At 36.0% G+C, this 11,867-nt stretch overlaps 1 protein-coding gene across 2 annotated transcripts in view; it reads right to left on the bottom strand.

Annotated features, from left to right (window-relative positions):
- The window catches only part of tmem63c (transmembrane protein 63C), a 62,761-nt gene extending 51,330 nt beyond the window's left edge, over nucleotides 1-11,431 (bottom strand). Inside the window, exon 1 of one of the 2 annotated variants that reach the window (XM_084097865.1) lies at nucleotides 11,335-11,431. The gene's annotated coding sequence lies outside the window, so the exon portion shown is untranslated. Of the gene's footprint in view, nucleotides 1-11,214; nucleotides 11,310-11,334 lie in introns of those variants that run through there. The other variant, XM_084097866.1, reaches the window with a different exon arrangement.
- Between the last annotated feature and the right edge of the window lie 436 nt (nucleotides 11,432-11,867).

The following is an 11,867-nucleotide window of genomic DNA, read 5'->3' on the forward strand; positions in this document are numbered from 1 at the left end:
TGTGATCGCTAACAAATTGAGTTAAGGGCCTATCAGCCTGTGCCCTCTAGAGTTTAATGACCAAACTAAGTGTATATAAAAAGGACAGTAATTTCATATACATGAATGCATACATTCAAGTTTATTTAAATAATAATAATAATAATATATATATATATATATATATATATATATATATATATATATATATATATATATATATATATATAATATTTTTTTTTTATATATGGCATTCTAGGACTTTTATTTTGTTATTTTTTCTTCTTGTTGTGTCTGGTTTTCATTTCCTGTGGTTTTATTCCTGTTAGCCTTTAGGTGTATTCGGCTTAAGGTTAAAATGCGGCACTGTGCAGACTGATAGGTGTATGACATTTAAAGTACAGACGGCTCTGTATGCTTTCGAATCACTCTCATGGTACTTTGATGTGATACACTGTTCGGTCTGTACAGCGCCGCATCAAGTTGAATACACCTTTTGTTTACATAGATGCCTTTTTTTGTTTCCATGACAACTCATTACCTACACCTGTTCAGTGTTTCATTCCTTGTTTGTCGGTTGTTGTCTTTACATAGATATTTAAAATCCTGCATTTCTAGTTCCCCCATTGGATTATGATCTTCATCTTCCTGGTTGGATTTATGTTTCCTATTTTGGAATATCATGGTTTGTGTGCTTGTGGAATAAATACTGCTTGCAAATAGATCCTTGCCTCTCCTCTTCCCTCTGTAACAATATTGAAATTCTATATTTAAATGAATGACGCAACAAAATAACAATAAATATGGATCTCGTTTATGTAAAAGTAATGTTTTCCTAAGCAAACTATGCTAACTATGATTTCTCATGGTCGTACAGAGGTGCTTTTATCTTTTTAGATCAAGTTTGAATGATGCACATTTTATATAGACTTCCATAAACTGTAAACTGTGCAGTGATGATTATTGTATGTTCTATTGAGATCTATTCTTGACAGAAAGGATGTGAGTCATAAATGCTGTAATGCGACATCTAAGCAGCAATCTGGCATCTCACTCACTCTCTTTCACACACACACACACACACGCACACGCACGCATACAAGCCAATATTAAAGATAAAGTGTGTAATTTTTTGATAGTACAATACTTTCTTCTAACCCAGCTTAATTTGCACAATTCCATGTAAGCCATATTTAGGTTGGTCTAAACACTATCAAAACTTTTCTCTGAGCATCACAACCAGCCAGAAAGAGAAACATTGGCTTAACCAATGGTGTGTGTTTGGGGGCGTGGCTATCTGTTTGACGACCAATAACAAATGTGGGGAGTGTCAAGGAAACAAGTTTGAAAACAATTAAATTTTTTACAATTCCGTTCGGTGCCACCAGAAATTAAAGCCGTACATTACAAGGAACATACATAACTATAACGATGACTATAGCTGTACAATTGAAATAATCATTCTAATTCTGAGAATAGACCACACCACACCACAACTATAACAATAACAACTCAGAGCAGAGGAACAATATCATTGGAATCACTTTCAGAATGATTTTGCTTCCTACTGATGAATGACAAAAACCTACATAGCATACTGAGTAGGTACTACATTTGAATTTACTTAGTCACCATTAAAAAAGTATGTTCTATATAGTATGAATGTGGGTATACGTACATATATACAGTACGTACTACATCCACCATGTTGTTACTGTCACGTGACCTACCAGCGTCAGTGGAGTCACTTCACTTCCATTCATAAACCCTCTCCCGTGGCCTCATGGGATAGTAAAGTGTCCATCAAATGTGTACTTCTTGGGGGAAGTAGTAGGTCATCCAGGCTTTTTATTTTTTCGCTTACTGTTTTTCAAATACTTTGTATTTGGACATACTACTCTTTTGCCATACTGTTTTTCACATTCTAAATATTAGGGAAATATTTGATTTCAGACGCAGTGATTGAAAATTCACTTTAAAAAAACACATAAGCATTTACAGCGACATGCGACACATCACTGTAGTGCGCATTTCTAATAGTTATCATGCATTGGTGTGGATGCTATATAGTTTCGCTATAGTTATCTTTTACACATAATATTTTTCCCCAAAATCAATATTTTCAATAACTCAAATCAATGTCTTTATTTGTTAAAGTTGGCATGAAACTGAAGTTACTTTAGTCTTTTCTTTCCTATTATGATGTATATCTGAGGGAAACTGCATCTCGAACAAGACAAAGATGTGGAGAACGGCTTGATCTCTTTGGTTTTGTCAATGTTATTATGAATATTACTTCAGGGTCATTAGCTTTAATAAGTATCCTTTGAGGTATGATAACTGGCCCAGATGATAGCCATTCATATATACTATCTCAATCGGATATTCTAACCTCTGTCTGATAGCAAGGACACTACTATTTCTTACTTACTTCACTGTTACACTGTGTGAAGGCCTCAGGTGCCAGCATCAGTCTTTTTGTGTATGTGTGTGTGGGTGTTAGAACGAGACAATATTGCACCAAAGATAATATTAGAAACAAACACATATGAGGTCCTTACACTACAAACCTTGCAATGATGACAAAGTACTGACAAATAGGGTCTACATGCCAGCTGTTGGATGTTTCTATGAACGTCATGATGCACAAGGGAATCAATGGAAGACGAACCGCTCCATCTAACCATATCCTACCACTACCTTTGAGAACTTTCTATAGCTCACACTCCAGCCTCTGTACACTTTGTGTACTGCAGCGGGATGTATCAACTTTCAATCTCAGCCAAGTGCACCATCAAATATTCATGCCTGTGCTGCTTAGAGATGCCAGAAACACATTTTACTAAGGATTATTTGTTGTGTTTTCTCAGGAATGCATTACAGGCCTTTGATCACTGAACCACTGGAGAGAAAGCAGCAGTCATAAAATGACTAAGCAACATGTCTACGCCTCTGCAAAAGCACCTTATAGTCACACCTGCTGGCAGGGATGGGCAGTATTTCAGATACATGTATTTAAAATACGTATTTGAAATACAAAATACTATTTTGTATTTTAAAGCCTTTGGAAAAAATCAAATGTAATTTGTATTTAAATACATTTAGGATGAGTATTTTTCTATTTTCAAAATACATAAAATACTTTTTACCAGTCAACCTCTTTATCAGGGTATTGATTTTGTGCATCAACTAGTTCAGACATTCACAATAGCTCATCATTGGATCAGCGATTTTTTTTTTGGAATAAGGTGAGAATGTCATGATCAATTCTACTTGTTGATTAAAGTTAAAATAGTGCATTATTCACTTCAGTTAACATGAAAGAATAAAAGAGCACAGACAAGTGGAAAAATAGCGTTAGCCAATCAGTCTTGACCGGTTGTTCAACTAGCTTGTCAAATGTGTTTAAAGCATTACTGCATGTTAGGGCTGGGTGATATGACACTATATCATAGCGATGATATAGAGTTTGAATTGATGGAACTTTTTCTAAATTGTTTACATAAATAGGCCTATTTGTGGGGTAAGCAAATTTATCCGTGCAGCTTTTAGTGGGCAGGAATTATTGGAACGCTGGAGTGGAAAAACAAGCACTGATGAATGATACACCACAAAAATCTTCAGCTTCAAGTTTTATTGTACATCAAAAATAATAATAAAAAAGGGGTAAATAGTGTCAAATGAATCTAAATTAATTCTAATTTTAAATTGTAGATACACTTTCTAATTTTAATAAACTTATAGAAACAAATAAACTTTACATAAAATAAACATAAAATTACTTAAAGGGGTCATATAATGGTACATGCACTTTTACAAGTTGATTGTACTGAAATGTGTGTTGGCAGTGCCTGTACACAACCATCATAAAATGATAAAAATCCATCCAGTGTTTGTTTTTTTAATCTTCTTATGTTTTCCCCCAACTCAAATCAAGCCGTTCGATTTTGTGACGTCACAAAATCGACGCCCCTCCCACGATTGTTGATTGACAGCAGCGTTTCAACACAGACCCGCCCTCGCTCGTGAGCGAGCTGTCAATCATAGTCCGCGCGGACCGGCGCAGTCATTGTTGATACGCTGGAGCACTGTCTATGAGCAGAATGGCTTCTAAGCGATTGTGGTGTTCTGTTCTTGGGTGCAATAAGGAACACAGCATCATTTTGATGTTCCTAAATCCGAACCGCTGAAGACGCAGTGGCTGAGTTTTGTTTTCGAAGGGAATATTCCCCACGATCAACGTCAATGCTTTCATGTTTGCGCGAATCATTTCACACACCAGACTGCTTTACACTCAGGGTACATTACGGCATGTTTTCTATGTACGATGTTCTCAATATAATTAATAATCCCACGTTTATAATGAACAACACATTATGGTTATTGTGTTATTAAAACTGTGTACGCAGTACGCACAGAACAGAGGGGCGGGGTGAGCAAAGCTCATTATCATTTAAAGACGCATGCACTTAAACGGCGCGCTGAAAACAGAGCTGTTTTTGACCAGGTAAAATGAGTGTTTTCTTACAATACTAATGAGAATTTTTAATTAAAGTATATTACAAACTTTTAATTTAGACCCTAAAGAATCATATTAGCTTGTACAAAAATGGCATTATATGACCCCTTTAAAAAGCATTGGACTACCTGCAAAAAACAAAATACTCAAAAGAGTTTGAAATTCAGTTTATTCTGTGGAATCAAAACTGATATTGAGAATTGTGAAACCATGATACTGTTACTGTGAAATAAAATTGAGATTTTGGTCATATCGCCCATCCATATTCTTTGTTAGATAGCAGAAAAGGTTCCCACAGTTTTACAGTATGATTTTTTTAATAGTGTTAACCACAAGTAATAGACTACATTGTAACCAGAAATAAGTAGCCTATATAAATGGCTGCTTTTTTGCATGCGTTTCTTTGTAATTGCCAGAAAGAAAGAAAGAAAGAAAGAAAGAAAGAAAGAAAGAAAGAAAGAGAGGGCAGAGATGAGGTTAGGAATGAAAAGTCAGTAGGCCTATGTAGTTTCTTCATTCACTGTGACCTGCACTGGATGGCCAATTTCACATGTATTTTGTGTATTTTCAAAATACAAAATACTGTATTTGTATTTAAATACATTTTTTCACACAGTATTTTGTATTTGTTTTTAAATACATTTCCATGTATTTATGCCCATCTCTGCCTGCTGGCTAAAATGAAGGGTTTGGCACAATTCCCAACAGCTGTTTTCGCTGAAGTATTTATTTGTGAACGTCTGCTCACATCTGCCCCTTCCCTCACATTGTATCAATGAGGTTAATATGCTTTTGGTTCATATTTGTCACTGACGAAGAATGAATGATAGATGATAGTGCATTGCTGTTGAGACCATTAGTAAGATGCTAAATCATGATGTTTTATAGATTGCTATCACGGCTTGCTCAAATTTTCTTATTCTAAAGCTGATAAAAATCATAAGATGTCACTGAATCCAATCAGAGATTGCAATAAAATTGTCTATACACTAATGCACTCTAGTCTAGCTCTGCTAACTTGACTAACAACATAAACTTATTATGTAAAAAATTATAATTTTTTTTTATGAATATTTTATGGAGGAGGCAGAAATGCATGGCTGCGTCCAAAAACGTAGGCAGCTGACTTGTTGCCTCGCTGCCTTATCAGGCAATGACTTTGTAGGCAGTGTAACGATTACGGTTAATGATCTACAGCAAAACAGAGAGAGCTTTGGTGATAACTAAGCAAATATTGAATTACTACTATAGTAATTTCTCGCTAGAAAAGACATCAGAAGTGGAAAATTTTGGTCAAAAACACACATTTACACACAAACTGAGCACCAACGTTCAGGCGCCATCATTATTATTTTTTTTGCTTAACTGTTACAGAATGGAAAGCACAGGATTGTGGGATATCAAAGGAAGCAAAGAATACATACAGTACTAACCCTAACCCTAACATCAAAAATTGATCAGTTGAAGAAGGTATCTCAGGAGACAGGAAGTGAAACTAACATTGGATTCAGACGTGCCTTGATGCCTTCCGACCTTGGAATGCGTCCTCTGAAGGCAGCATTTATCAGCATCCATATTTTGCGTTAGTTTCTCAACCACCATTAAAAATGGTAGAAGAAGAAGAAGAATGGTGCATTTTTGCCACCTACTGTACTGGATGACACACAGGGGTAATGAAGTCCCTTACGTAACTGTTAAAGTTACTTAAACAAAGGTTTGTTTTTTGCACTTGGATACAACGGTTTGCTCTAACTGTCTTCTTCAAAAGCTGATAAATACAATTTAAAGCAATAGAGATGTCGCTTAAACAAATCAGCGATTACGATCAAATTGTCCATTCCAGACTATACTAGTGCACTCTAGTTTAATTCGACTAATTTGACTGACAACATAAATATACCATGTTTATATATAATTGTTTACATTTTATGTATGTTTTATTGATGTGGCAGAAATGCCTATTTTGCATTAAAAATGGCAGAAGAAGAAGAGATTGGTGCATTTCCTCCACCTACTGGACTGATGTCTTACATATTGGGCTGTTTTTGCAGTTAAAAATTATCAGCAAGTTGCATGTAGTTTTTTGGTGACACACTTTGGTGCTTAATTTAGTGTTCAATTGAGTCACATTGCTACTGAATTCTTTATAAATTATCTTCTGGTTTTGGAAAGACATGTAATATAAAATTATTTTATGTTCGTTTTTCATCATACTCTTACTTGGACAACATTTCGGTCATATCTGAATCGAAATGAACTTGAAATGATGATCAATGAGTGAGATGCTTTAGTAAGCACTTAGTTAAATTAAAGGGGCATCTCTGTGTCAGCGATCTTCATGATACCTTACAAATAATAATTCTACATGAAATTCTATATTAAATGATCTTTACTGTACTATTGCAGTTTTTACATTATATCAAGCAATGCAAATAATGTTAAAAGCATATTAACTTGATGAGACTTTAATGTACTAGGTTATTAATATAAACATTAAAAAATATTATAGTATGTGTTGCCTGTTGATAAAGCAAGGTAATGCTGATTCATTCGCTTTAATCCAGAAACCATGCAAACATCAAAATTATTTGGAACATGAAAACCAAACACAGAGAGGAGATTTTGTCTGCTTATTTAAGAGATCCACCACACGCCACTGTATACCACTAATATTTCTCCTGTAATGAGAGTAGTAAGGACTAGGAGCTGAAAGAGCCAAAAGCAGGTGTTTCTTCTGATGATTTATTCATGATCCAATTATGAGCTTCAACCAACATTCTGTCACAAGTGCAGTGACATTTCGACTACTATTAATTGCTTTATACAGTCAGTTTGGCAATCATGCATTGCTGAATATCATTCCAAGATGCTCCATTTAGATGGAAAATCTGAGTGGTGCCATAACTGTCTTATCCTTGATAGATGGACACTGGCCATTGGTGAAGACAGCAAATGTCAGGCATTTATCAATTAGTGGGAGAACCTTTTTTTATTATTATTATTTCTTTTACAGATTACTTCTTTCCAAAAGTGTAACGAGTCTTTCAAATGCCACTGAGGATTAGAATCTTATTTAAGCTTGATATAACTTGTGTTGAGGTTGTTTGCTCTTTTAGAGATAATACCAGCATAGTTGTTTGCTAACGTATGTTGTGATTCGACAGCTGGTGTGCAGGTTTGTAACTGCTTTTTTCCCCTACCTGCCATTTTTATTGCTTCATTTTTTTTTAAATCTGGCATGAGACAGATGCTCTGTTGTTATTGTGGCACAAAAAATGATCTGATTAAAGATCTGATTTACACCGAAGACTGATCTTATCGCTGTATCACACCTTGTTAGGACATGGAATAAGACCACATTAGTTGACTGGCTTAACCAGCAAGAGCCCGCTGTTTCATTAAAGCAAAAGGAACACTTTGGTCAACTAGCTTTATCATCTTATAGTTTTGCTGGTGAACAGCATAGTTACACTAGACAAGCAAAGACCGGTTGCTGCATTGAAGTTTACTAAGAAAAGCAACATATATACCGGTGTTAGCATTAGCATACATTAGCCCAAACTTGCCTCCTTCACAACAGCAGCAAACCCTAAAATTCTGCCCTAACAGAATCCCTTTTAAAGGGGTCATATGATGGTTCTAAAAAGAACATTATTTTGTGTATTTGGTTTAATGCAATGAGTTTACGTGGTTTTAGGGTTATGGTTAGGTCATTATTTTACACATACTGTACATTATTGTTGATCCTCTATGCCCCGCCTTTCTGAAACGTGTCGATTTTTACAAAGCTCATCGTTCTGAAAGTGTGGTGTGCTCTGATTGGCCAGCGATCCAGTGCATTGTGATTGGCCCAAAAACCTTAAGCGTGCGACGGAAATGTCACGACCCTTACATTATTTGGAACATCAGCTTCCAAAGCAATAATGACAGGTAATAATGTCCGAAATACAGTTATCAATTCGAGGCTCGAGCCCGAATCAATCTGAACCGGAAAATGCAGATGACCAAGCTGATCAATCAACTTTGCCAGCGCAACTGGACCAGAACATATCAGATAGGTAAGGTTGTATTGTGGACATAATTACTGATTATGATGACTTATATTGTTGTTTTTTTCGCGTCGCACCATGCTATGGGGGGAGGGAGAACACTATGTAAACATAAAACCATTTGTGATCGTAGAAACGACAAGCAAGCGCCACTCTATACTACTCAAAACTCGCATTTGAATAGTCAGTAGCAAATTCTTAAAATATGAAAACAATTACAGGCTGTGTCTGAGTCAGAAGCGCCAGACTGTACTTGCAAAGATGGAAATGCCCCACTTTCTAGAATCAGCCTTTGTGCACAGCAGGCCTTGTAGGCTATGGAAGGCCAAAAGGGCCAAAACGTGTGAAACTGTCGTGTAAACCTGTTATTACGTCTTAACACGCAATTTACGCGTTAATACGTCATTTACACTTTAACACGTAATTAGGTGTTAACGCGTGTTTCACACCTTTTGGCCCTTTTGGCCTTCCATAGCCTACAAGGCCGGCTGTGCACAAAGTCTGATACCTTTTGGCCTTCCATAGTTAACACGAAATTACGTTAATGCGTAAATTGTGTGTTAACACATAATTACATGTTTACACGACAGTTTCACACGTTTTGGCCCTTTTGGCCTTCCATAGTCGAGCGCAGTTGCTCTCCACCGACAGCGCTGATCAAAAGCACGATGGGAAACGACTTGCTGACGACACAGCTCATTGCTCATTGGTTTAAACAACCGTGATGTATTGATCTCTTTTAAAATGTTTGATTTTAAAACTCTGATATCATGTTTTTATGTGTATAAATTATCAGTGAATATTCCCAAACTCTCTGACAGTGCGATCTCTTTATGGGTTATGTGATGTAATTTTTTATTAAAAATATATATATAAAAACATATGTCTGTATTAAAGTAAAATGATTGATAAACACGTATTTGGAAAGGAATAACAAATACTTTGGGTGTCTTGTTCATTATATCTATTTTCATATAAAAGCAACAGAAATGAAATCCTATATCCAGTTTACCATCAACACGGCGCATGAGCGTGAATCCCGTGATATCCGCCTTTGATCTCGTAGGTGTCTGATCCACTACGATTAGAGAGATGCACTTTTTTCACTCCTCCCCTCACTGCAGCCGCCTACTCTCACATACATTTCAGTCGAGGCGAGGGGCATCTCAAACAAGCCTATTAATACAGTGAGAATAAAAATTACGCCTTCTTTTTTTGCGTATACATTTGAAACTCTGCCCCCCACACACTGACGTAGAGATGTGGGGGTGTGTCTGAACGAAGCGTTTTAGGAAGGCGTGGCTGAGCCTTAACTTTTATAAAGAATATCTTTAGATTTGACACTTTGAGCTTTGTAACTCTGCAGATATTATACTTGCACTAACAGCTACATAACACACTAATGAAAAAGGAAAACAAGAAATCGCATCATATGACCCCTTTAAGATCCAGTAAGTAACAGAAGAATAAGCAGTAACACATAGGCAGTCAAAAACACATAAATAAAACAACTTTCTTTGTTTGTTTTGGCTGGATACTGAAAACCCCCTTGACAACAGTGTTATAATATGTATGTAAAAAGGACTTTATTCATACATTTTTTGCTAAAATGTTACAATTTTGCAAAAACATTTTCAGAACATTAAAAGATGTTGTGCGTTGTAACATCGTTTTCATAACAATTCACACTTCCTCCCAGAATTCTCATTCTCATTTGGATGGTTTAATGCATTTTGGACATTTTTCTTTTGAGGTATTTTTTTAATGAATTGCTTTCAATCACAATGATTATTCTTTAAGAGTCTCACTGTATGACTTTTTTTATTATTATTGAAAATGGCATAAATTAAACGAGGTACACAACAAATACTACCATGATGTCTAAATCTAATAAATGTGTACCTAAAATTTATATTTAATAACAATGTTATATCAAAACATTAATATAATTCATTCTTTTTATTATTATTTTGCAATATTGAATGGGGGAATTAACTTAATTGTCATGAAAAAAATAGGCTTCATTTAATTTCATTTAAGCAATATGTATATGTATGTATGTGTGTGTGTGTGTGTGTGTGTGTGTGTGTTGATATGACCTGCACGCGTTCATGACAGGTTCAATATTCACCCTCTAACCTACCTGTTAAAGTCTAATACTTTTTGAATCTTTGATTAGATTAGAGACCATCTTTCTAATTATGAAAGTTATTATGCATCATCACGGCTTCTTGGCAACAGCGTGGAGAAATCTATCCGCCCCCATCCTCTGATTTGTAACGCGCAGCTTTGACTTGTTCCCCATTCAATACATTATCCAGACATTAAACTCCCTGCTGTCAGCATGTGCGCACTCATACAGCCATTATCAGCAGCAGCGGAGCAAACACAACTTTAAGAAGATAATACTATAGGATCCCACAATAAATGCACAACGTGCGCACTCCCATGGCACAATAAAACAGCGGGGCTCCTGGTGATGTTTTACACGAGACGGTAAACAAACAAGCTAAAGAAAACCAATCTAGTGCCATCACAATGTCCATTTAACCTCGAACGGTTCAATTATTTATGTATCACCTCTTCCTCTATGTTTAGCACCCATGCATTGGTCTCTGCTGCAATAGCGTTTTACATAAAATTGCTACAACTGTTAAAAACGCCCACTTTTAAAATCCGTTGAAGTTCAGAATTAATCATGGAATCGTTTGTTGAATCATTTCCTGTACGATATAACTGAGAACAGATCATCGGAAGCGATGTGAATATAACAATAGTGCGGCTTACCTTTGAAACACCTCCTGTGGTTTATGTCCGGTTTGATGCTTCAGTCTGTCTGCATCAGCACCAGCACACACGGGGAGCGCCCTTCTTAGGGACCGTCTGTGAAGGGACACTCCATCAACAAACACGAAAACTAAAGGGGTCATGCGAACTATAAAGTTTTGACTGTTTTTCTGCGGATCACAGATGTGAGCTTGTTAGCATGGCTCACATCATAGAATGCTAACTTTGTCTTATGGCATTATTTTTTTTCTGAATTAATCAATGGAGAGAAAATTAAAGGGATAGTTCACCCAAAAAATGAAAATTCTGCCATTATTCACTCACTCTCATATTGTTCCAAACCTGTATGCGTTTTTTTTCTTCTGCTGAACACAATAGAAGGTATTTTGAAGAATGTAGGTAACCAAACAGTTGACAACACCCATTGACTTCCATAGTAGAAACAATACTATTGAATCAAGGGTGCCCCAAAACAACATTCTTCAAAATATGTTCCTTTGTGAGCAGAACAAATACATTTATACAGTTTTGGA

This window comes from Abramis brama (assembly GCF_963993115.1).
Source record: "Abramis brama genome assembly, chromosome: 21".
NCBI lineage: Eukaryota > Metazoa > Chordata > Actinopteri > Cypriniformes > Leuciscidae > Abramis > Abramis brama.